Source organism: Antechinus flavipes, chromosome 3, assembly GCF_016432865.1.
Source record: "Antechinus flavipes isolate AdamAnt ecotype Samford, QLD, Australia chromosome 3, AdamAnt_v2, whole genome shotgun sequence".
Lineage (NCBI taxonomy): Eukaryota > Metazoa > Chordata > Mammalia > Dasyuromorphia > Dasyuridae > Antechinus > Antechinus flavipes.
The window spans coordinates 67,901,101-67,910,956 of record NC_067400.1 but is presented as its reverse complement, the minus strand read 5'-3'; the positions used below and the strand labels follow the sequence as shown (position 1 = coordinate 67,910,956).

The 9,856-nt window shown below is 35.0% G+C and overlaps 1 pseudogene; it reads left to right on the top strand.

The window, feature by feature from the left end:
* Positions 1-409: 409 nt before the first annotated feature.
* LOC127557022 (phosphatidylinositol N-acetylglucosaminyltransferase subunit P-like) lies at positions 410-9,384 on the top strand (annotated as a pseudogene).
* Positions 9,385-9,856: the final 472 nt, after the last annotated feature.

Sequence of the window (9,856 nt, the reverse complement as noted above, 5' to 3'; positions counted from 1 at the left end):
AAAACAATATATTGATATACTATAATTATGGACCTTAAAATGTCCTTGAGAACTCTACTAATAACAACATTTTTAACAGATTTCCCCATAACAAATGCTTATTCTCTCTAAGTTATATATAGTCAGTCCGCAACATTACTTATTTAACTGCTGTGTCTTCAAGCATTTATGTGATTTTATTAGTAACTTCATTTTCACTTTTGTGTTGGTGACCACACACATTTATGATTATGTGTAGTTGAGGAAACAATGAAAAGTGTGGTGTATGCAAATTTGTGGAGCAGCTGATATCCTATTGGGTGGCTTCACTAGTCTTGTTCATCCTAATTTTGTAGAATAAAGAATTCCCCTTGCATTCAATATATATTTTTATTATTAGCATTCAAAAATCAAGTTTGGTATTGCAATTATGGCTCCAAAATATAGCGCAAGTCCTTTGGGCTCTAAGCCCAAGTGTGCAACATCAATGATAAAGCTCAGTGAGAAAATAAAGGTGTTAGATAAACCAGGCCAGAATGTCTGCAGCTGCTAACAGAATAAGTTTGGTGTTAAGGAATCAGTGATTTGTTATATATGGTATAATACCGTCACACTGCTGTCTGAAGAATGAAAAGCAAGGTTCAGGTTTTTAAAAAGTTTTAGTTTTAAGAATTTTACTTTTTGCCCAGTATTTAGGGTACTGTAAATTTATGTTGCAAATAGTGAATATTTCTTGAAATACATGGTTTTTTTTTTAATTGAGACATTAGCACAAATGATCAGAATTCTAGAAAATTATTAGTCAGAAAAATGTTTTGCATGTTACCAATTTTATTTTGTATACTGCATTTCATGGTTTATTACTTGGTTACTGTGTTAGGATAAATGCATATTACCAGAATCAATGATTTATTATAAAAATTGAATGCAGAAAAATAAATGTTCAGCCATCTTTAGCAAAAGATTATAGTTTTTGATGATCAGGGGAACCTAACTCCCAGTTTACTGTGGGTTCAATGTATCAACATTCATCTTTTTTACTTTTGCACCATTTTCTAGGAACATTGCCCCCAGGAAAATTGAGGATTGATTGTAAAATGAAAAGCTTTTTAAAGATAGAAATGTAACAAACAAAAGCAAAAACATATGGGAATAGTATAAAGTATATGATATCTTTCTCTCGGGTCCTATCTTATGTGCTACTGGTAATGTGGGGAGGTTGCTTCTGGAGAGCCAACAGAGAAACAGCCTGGAGCATTGCCATAATTGAACTGAAAGTGAGAAAGGTTTAATGATTTTATTAATAGGACTGTGGTTCTACATATAGAAACTGTCTGAGCTGGGATTAGGGAGCAGGTCTCCTTGATTCCAGGAGTAATACTCCATCTACCACTATGACTAGAAAACCCAGGTCTCCAAAGTCCTATAGGGCCCAATTAGTCTTCTTTCCATTATATTACATTGCTTCTCCTGAAGTGACTTATTTATCCAAACAAAACTCCTAAAAGAACAAACACTGTTTTCCCTGAAATGACTCCTGAATTTAGAAAAAAACCAATAAGGCATCTAACAGACTGGATGATAACCATGGCTACCCATTCAAGCTCTTGAGTGTCTGAAAAGCAAGCCCTGTGGTACTTCTGAATGTAGGTAATGAAATGCTGAGGAATGATGGATTTTTCTTTGCTAGAAGGAAAAATTTCCTGAAGTGAATGATGTTGGACTTTAGGGTGGATTAATAACACAACCTGTGGGGGGAAATGAAATGGGAGTTTTCTTTTTAAAAAAAAATCAAATAGCAAAGAGTGAAGGTAGATAACTTGGTCAAACATAAGGAACAATTTGCAAAAGGCTGCCACATTTTCCCTTCCAATTTGAATACTTCATTAATTCTTTATACTGAGTAGAATTGAAGTATGATATTCATTTATGTTGTCATGACATTTAGGTCTTCCAAAGGGCATGGTGTTACTTCTAATGATAGCATCAATACAATTCATCATAGCAATTTTTTCACTTTTGCCTCAGGGATTTCCCCTGAGCCACAGAGGCTCCTGGGATGGAAACACTTAGGTTTCAGAGTTTTTAATTGTTAAACTTAGGGAGATGAACTAGATGATTTCCTCAAACAGTGGTGGGTAACCTTTTTTCTACCAAGAGCCATTTAGATAACATTGGATAACATCATTTGTAGACCACATAAAGTTATCAGCTTAGCAGTGGGAGGTTATTGTACTTAGCTTTAAACTCATCATTGCCTGTGGTTGATTATTCAAATAATTTTGCAGGCTTTATAGAGCCAGTAGGCCTGCAGTTCCCCATCTTTATCCTTTTCATGCTCTCTGAGTCATTGGCAATTCTATACTACCAGTAGAATGGGATTTTCTTCTTTTGTTCAATTGTCTTGCAGTTGGAATTATACACAAGCATACACATTATCTATCTATCTATCTATCCCTCTATCAATCATCTATCACTTCCATCTACTCATCTATAATCCATCTAAAAATATACATCTTTATCTACATGTTTATATATATATATGTATATATATACACACATATGTGTATACATATATACACATATACATCTATAATGCAGCTACATATATACATACATATAAATGTACACATACATACATACACACACACACACTCACTCACTCACTCATACATATACATTCCTGGTCATTGGTTTTTAGAATTCTTTTAGTATACCAGATTCTAAATAGATTATATAAAAATATACCTCCAATCTGCTCAGAAAATTTAGAAGGAATGATAATTTCCTACATTTATAATCTCACTGTTAATAATTTTTTTTAAATTATTACTTTCAAAAAATTCACAAACATCATGAAGAATAAACATGGCTATATTTTTCTTTTCTTTTTGGGGGGAGGGGGAAGAGATTGATTAAATTAGAAATTTGGTTTGTTATAATACATATGGTGAGATCATGTTTCAACAAACAGTTAGATTTATTGCTTTGTGATGGACATAATGACTTTTAGTTTTGCTTCGATCAGGATTTTTTCCCCCTCAATAAACCTTGATATCTTTTTAAGAGACATTCCTCTCTATTCGTTACATCATTGTTTCAAAAGCAAAACAAAAGAGAAAAAATAACTTTTAGTTTCATGTTCACTTCAAGAATCTGGGGTAGGGTGTGCACTAAAGACTTTTTTTTTCAAGAAATCCATTTGGTTTTAATTGTATTTAGTGAACTTGCTGGCAGGATAATTGACCACTAACAGAGTTAACCAATCTTTCAGTTATATGAGGCCTTGAATATTTTTTTGAGTTACTGTACAGAAACATAAGAATTGTACACCACCTTGTGCATAGCAAGGTGAAAGGAAGTAAGAATAAACTTTTTAAGTTCATGAGAACAAAACAGCTATCAAAAAAGCCATTAAAATCCACCCAGAAAATATGGGTAGCTAGGTGATCTAGTGGACAAACTATTGGACCTAGAGAAAGGATAGAGTTGATTTCGAATTTATTCTCTGATATTGTGTGACCCCAGATTTGTGACTTAAAGACTCTTAACTGTTTTCTGAACTTATTTGTGTTCTCTGTTCTATATCCACTTTCTATAGCATTCCTAACTTCCTTTTTCTGGCAACTTCCATATGCCATGCTTATATAGCTGAAACATTGTCAGCTAGTCCTGAGTGACTACCTCCCTATATAGTAAAGTTAAACATAACTGAGTAAGAATCTGGTTGCCAACATAAATAAATGGATAAATAAATAGATAGATAAACAAATGAATAGATAAATAGATACAGAGAAAGAGAGAGACAGACAAACAGGCAGAGAGACAGAGAGACACACACAGAGAGAAATAGAGAAAGAGAGACAGAAAGAGACAGACAGACAGAGAGGGATATGGTTGGGGGGGGGAGATGATAGGTAGATAGAAATGAAGTCTGTCCTGATTCCAGAATAAAAACCAGTGGCTTTCACCTTTCCTATCCTGGTGCATAAAAGACAAGACCTATTCTACACAATAAGAGCAGTGATGGAGCCAATGATTCAGGGTATATAAGGTTCAAAGGCAGCATCTCTTCAGGATTTTCATTAACCCCTACTTTTTCTTCTTGAAAACCTAAGCATTTCATATCAGAGATTAGGGCAGCTAGATAGCACAGTGGATAAAGTGTTAGGCTTGGAATCAGAAATATGACTTTTCATGAGTTCAAATCTGTCTTCAGTTGCTTTCTAGCTATGTGACTCTGACAAACCAGATATTGAGAAACTGTTGGTCACTTTTTTTGTTGATCATTCCCTCCATGTTCCCACTCTTGAGTATCTCAGGCTAGGATTGAGTCCTTTCTTGTGTGAATAAAAATATGTCATAATAAAAGTTTATTGCCCCTAACTTTGCCCATCACCTTTCCTCTCGAAACTCTTATAGAATATAAAAAAGGAGGGGAGCATTTCTCTTCCATTATCTCACCCCACATCTAATCAGGTATTTCACAACAGAAATACATGGTAATCTAGTTTTGGAACACTGTTTTTTTCCTTAACCCAATGGTTAAGTTCCTATAATTTTTTCAAGTTGGTTAAGGAACTGTTACCTGGTCCCCGACAAAAGAATGTATAATGCATTTTTTATACTTCCTTTACATTACCCAGAGTTTAAGGGATAAAACACACATTCTTTGTAAGGTATAAATTAATTATTTTAAAGTCCCAAAGAAGTCTAACTTTATATCTCGTTGTCTTGGTTATAACGCCTGCCCTTTATATGCTGTATTTTTTATCAAATAGATTGTGAGGAATTAATTGTTTAGGAATCCCCTGATTGATTCCCTGGTAAATTTAAGTACACATACATGCACACATGTACTCACACACACTCATGTCTGCCTATATGTAATTATGTGTTTACAAACACAAATAAATACATACATGCACACATAATTATACATAGATGTATATATATATCATGTATGTGTGACATGTGTGTTATAGAAGCTCCAATACAATAGTATTTTCAGTCACTAAACAATAAAGCAAATAAGCATCCATTAAGTTCTTAATATGTGCCAAGTACTATGCTAAGCTCAGCTTTGAGGGTACAAAGAAAGGGGAAAACGTGGTAGGGCCCCATTCTTAAAAAGTTCACATTATCATGGGGGATACAACATGCAAAAAAACTACACACAAGATATATACTGCATTCAAGGGAGGTAGTCCTAGAGGGAAGGTACAAACAATGGAGGGACTTGGAAAGTCCTCCTTCAGAAATGATATTTGAGTTGAATCTGGAAGAAAGCAAGGAAATCCAGGAGGTGGAGATGAGAAAGGCTAGATTTCCAGGCACAGAAGGCAATCAGTGAAAATACACAGTATTAGGAGATGGTGTAGTGTGTATGTGTGTGTGTGTGTGTGTGTGTGTGTGTGTGTGTGTGTGTTACAGCAAAAACAGCCAGTGATTCTAGATTGTAGAATGTACAAAAGGGGGATGAATTGAAGGATGGAAAGATAAGAAAGGGCCAAGTTGTGAAGGGCTTAAAAGCTAAGAAGAAGAGTTTATATTTGATCCTTTAGGTAATAGTAAATCACTGGAGTTTATTGAGTCAGGGTTTGTGAGATGATATGGTCATATCTGTACTTTATGGTCACATCTGATATCTAGTGGAAGATGGGCTACAGTGAGGAGATATTTGGGACAAAGAGAACAACCTGAAGACTATTACAATATTGAGTCTGACACGTACGCTCTGGTAGAATTGTCTTCTTGACAATTAAAAAAGCAAAAGTCAAAAACCTCAAACAAGTGCTTATTTACATTTTTTTTTCTGTTTAAGAACAAGGGGTAGAGGCAGGAACATGTCCCACAGGCAAATGAATTTGATATGTAGGTCAGAGTTTGATTTCTCAAACACTAGTGCTGTAAATCGGTAATAAGAAAATATTGAAAAAAAATATACAAACTGGGCAATGTGGTTTATGTCTTTCCACATCAGCCAAGCAACCCGAGCATGATTCATGTCTATCCTAAAAGAATCATATAGCCATTCTGGGCAATGTAAAGCATTCAGCTGGAGCACAAATGCAAGGTGGACTCCATAAGAGTTTAGTGAATCCAAAGTCATACTTCATGGACTCTGTCTGCTTTGTTATCCTGTGAGTTCCTTGGAAACAGCAATCATCCCATTATTTTAACAAGGGAATACAGCTAAACAGTCCTTAGTGACTTCAGCATAAGCTGTATTTGACAATCCCCAAAGATGATGTAATCCAAATCAGCCCATTAATCTCATCTCAAGTCTTCAATTCCAAGTCACAATAAATCAGATTTCAATGAGTTTTTATTGAATCAAACTCAAGGATCATGTTCATGGTATACTTATGATTTCCTTACCCCAGGGTCTGCTTCTCTGATGTCCATCATGATCACACATTCTCATGATCATTTAAGTCCGAAATTCCTCATAGTTAAGTTGCTGTCATACTTGAAAAATACAAAAATGTGAATATCAACAAAACAAGCACAAAAGCAAGTAGTGCAAGGGATGAAAGCATAAGGAAAGACATTCCATTTGTGATAACATTATTCAACATCATCTCATTTAATTATCATCATAACCCTGTGTAATGGTGTAGTGTATTACAGAAGAGAATCCAGAATCCTAGAAAAATGAGACAGCTTGCCCATGGTCACATAGCTTAGGAGTATTGAAGCCAGCATTTAATTCCAAATCTGTTGCTCTTTCTCCTCTTCACTTTCCCCCCAAACACTATACTCGCTGTACAGCAGCTTCTCACCCTGAAAGACCCCTCTGCTTCTATGGCTCTCTCTCTCATTTTGAGAAAGTGCCAGGTCCAACTCCTAGCTCTATACCATCCTCCCTTCTCAATTTTCTCTCTTTTTCTCTCTTTCAGCTTCTTTTTAATTGTCATCATCCCCATTAGAATATAAGCTACCTGAGAGCAGAAACTGACTTTATAGTTCTTATATTTGCATTGTCATTTCCAGCACTTAGCACAGTGCCCTGGCACATAGTAAGTACTGAATTAATATTACATCTAAATTAATCTCTTCCTCAAAATTGAATCAGTTCTTGAAACTCTAAATAAGACCATGGTATTGAAAAGTTGGAACTGAAAGAGCTCTCTGAGGTCTTATGGTTCAAGGAGCCTCTTTTCCCAATTAAGTAATTGTTGCCCACTGAGTTTGAGCAACTTGCCTCAGTTAAGAAGTGAATAGTGAGAAACAGAGCTGAGATTTGGACCCAAGTCTGATTCTAAATCAATATTTTCCTTTGTACCCTATTTCCTTTCTAGACCTTCTTTTTAGGCTAAATTAGTGTTTAATCATTGGCTTCCAATGACTAGTTTGAAGATAAATATCTGAAAAGTATAAAACTTCCAATGAACCATTCTACATGAAATTCAGATGAATTCAGAAGATGAGTTCCACTCCTTTTCCTTCCTATCCGCCCCCATCTAGCTCCATAACACACATATCTACATCCTTACCAAGAGAACCATTTGCAAAGTCAACCTTGGAAACAGTTTTAGCTAAAATTGGAACGCCAAATGGGGATTTGGATCAGCATTTGCTATTCTTGCCAAACTCTAACTGAAGTTCCAATTTTGATTACAGCAGTAGATACATCTTCATTTCCAACAAGGATATTTTTTGGTATAAGTTTCTAAACCTTGGTTGGGACTGAACATGCTCTTTCTCAAGTTCCTAATCTTATCCAGTCTTAATTCTTTCTTTCCTGCTGTGTGACTTATAGTTAGAAGCTACAATTTCCTAAAGGTATCATAAAAAGCAGCCCAGATAGAGATTTAGAAAGAAGTTTTCTAGCTGTTTGAAATAGATATGAATGGGGTCTGATTGTTAAGAATGAATATGTGGGGCAGCTAGGTGGTATAGTGGATAGAAGACTAACTTTGGAATCAAGAAAACTCAAATTCCAATCCTGTCGCAGATATTCACTAATATGGGACTCTGAGCAAATCACTTAACCCTGATTGCTTTGAGATTGGGGGTGGGGGTGGGGGGAGAATGTATATGTGTTGTCATTTTAGAGTGAAGTAAGTTACTTTCTACATGATTAGTAACTATGAGAAGAACACACTGGAATAAAGAATGATAGATTTGATTTTAGGGGCCATCAATTCTTAGTTCATTTTACAGATAAGGAAACTGAGGCATGGAAAAATTCAGTAGTTTGGTATTTGCTTCCACTAAGCTTGAGATAGTGAAGAGAATGGCAGATTTAGGTTCAATCCCAAGTTTGCCTCCTTCAATCTATGTGATCTTAGGCTAAAAGTTCTCAACCTTTTGTATTTCATGACTCTTTGACAGTGTACCTGTGGAGCTCTTCTCAGAATAATGTTTCAAAAGGCATAAAACACAATGCATGGGATTACAAAGGAAATCAATTATACCAAAAACAAAGAAGAGAGAAAAGTTTTCTGTGAAAGATAACCTTTCTTTTATATATCATGTATTTTTATACTATATATCATGCCATATTATATGTAGTATAAATAGATACAATTTTTAAGTTCCCCAGGTTATGAACTCTCATTCCCCAATTTATGTTCCCCAAGTTAAGAACTCTTGCCTTAGACAGTGAAGTAACTAGCCAACAGCTATTCATTAATCACTTACTATGTGTCCAACACCATACTAAGTGAGAAAGATATGGTCAAAAGGTAATCTATCTCCTGTTCTCAAGGAGTTCATGGTCTAACAACAAGAGGAGAAAAATCACTTGATCTCTCTGGACCTTATTTTCTTCAACTGTAAAGTGAGATGGCTGGATGTTTTCTAAGATCTTGTCCAGCTATAATCTATGCTAATGGTCTGGAGTATGTTTGGAGTTATGTTCTCTTGGTATTAAAATTTTTTATTGGCTCTGCCCTAGGCCCATTCACTTGTACTTTTCTCCTCTTCTCCTGCAATCTGCCCTAAGTGAGGGTCTCTGCACAGCAAATAGAAAGTTTTAGTTTCCCTAAAGCAAAAGAGACTATAGTTAAAATTCAATTTCATTTCCAGAAAGAACAATATATGGTTTTGTTCTTTTGTTAAGCTTCCAATTTAGTATCATACTATATCTTGTATGGACATTTATTCCTGACACATGGTTAAACTTAGGACTAATATATTAGCTTCAAATATACTGAGCAGTTGCTTTGCTGATTCACTTTCTTATTACTCTAGAATTACTTACTAGTGATATTTGGAATTAACTTGATGAATACTTCTCTTCTGGATTTTATTCATACAGTTACAGATAACTACTCCAAAAATCAGCCACAGAGGAAATATCAAGAGAAAGCTGTTCCAGCTTTAAAGGATATACCTATCAGTGAAGTAAACTAAATGTTCTTTATTGCTGCCAGAGAACTTTACACTAAAAACTGAATTATGCAAAGAACATTCCAATTTCAAATATTCATTTAAAAATTTTTTGACTGGGAATTTTATTGATCTTTGATCTCCCTGAAATATCTTGTATTGATTGAAAAGAGAAAAGATCCAAGTTGAATGGAAAGAGACCCGACCTTGGAACCAGAAAAACTCTTCATACAAGTCCCACTTCTGAGATATTAGTTGTGTCACTCTAGGTAAATCACTTAATTTCTCAATGCTCTTTTTAGTTCTCTAAAATTATGTGTTATAGAGAAGGAGCAAACTTACATTGGAGAAAAGAATTTCCTCATCTGGGGATTATATTAATTTAATAATGGGTCCAATTCTTCTCATATTTTTCTGGAAAGATGTTTAAAATATTAGCTGATGAATAGAAGAAATAAAATGCCATATATCATCATCTGTATTGGTGAAGAAATGTAGCATGTGAGTGGAGACTATATAGGAGGAAGTGGACACTGGC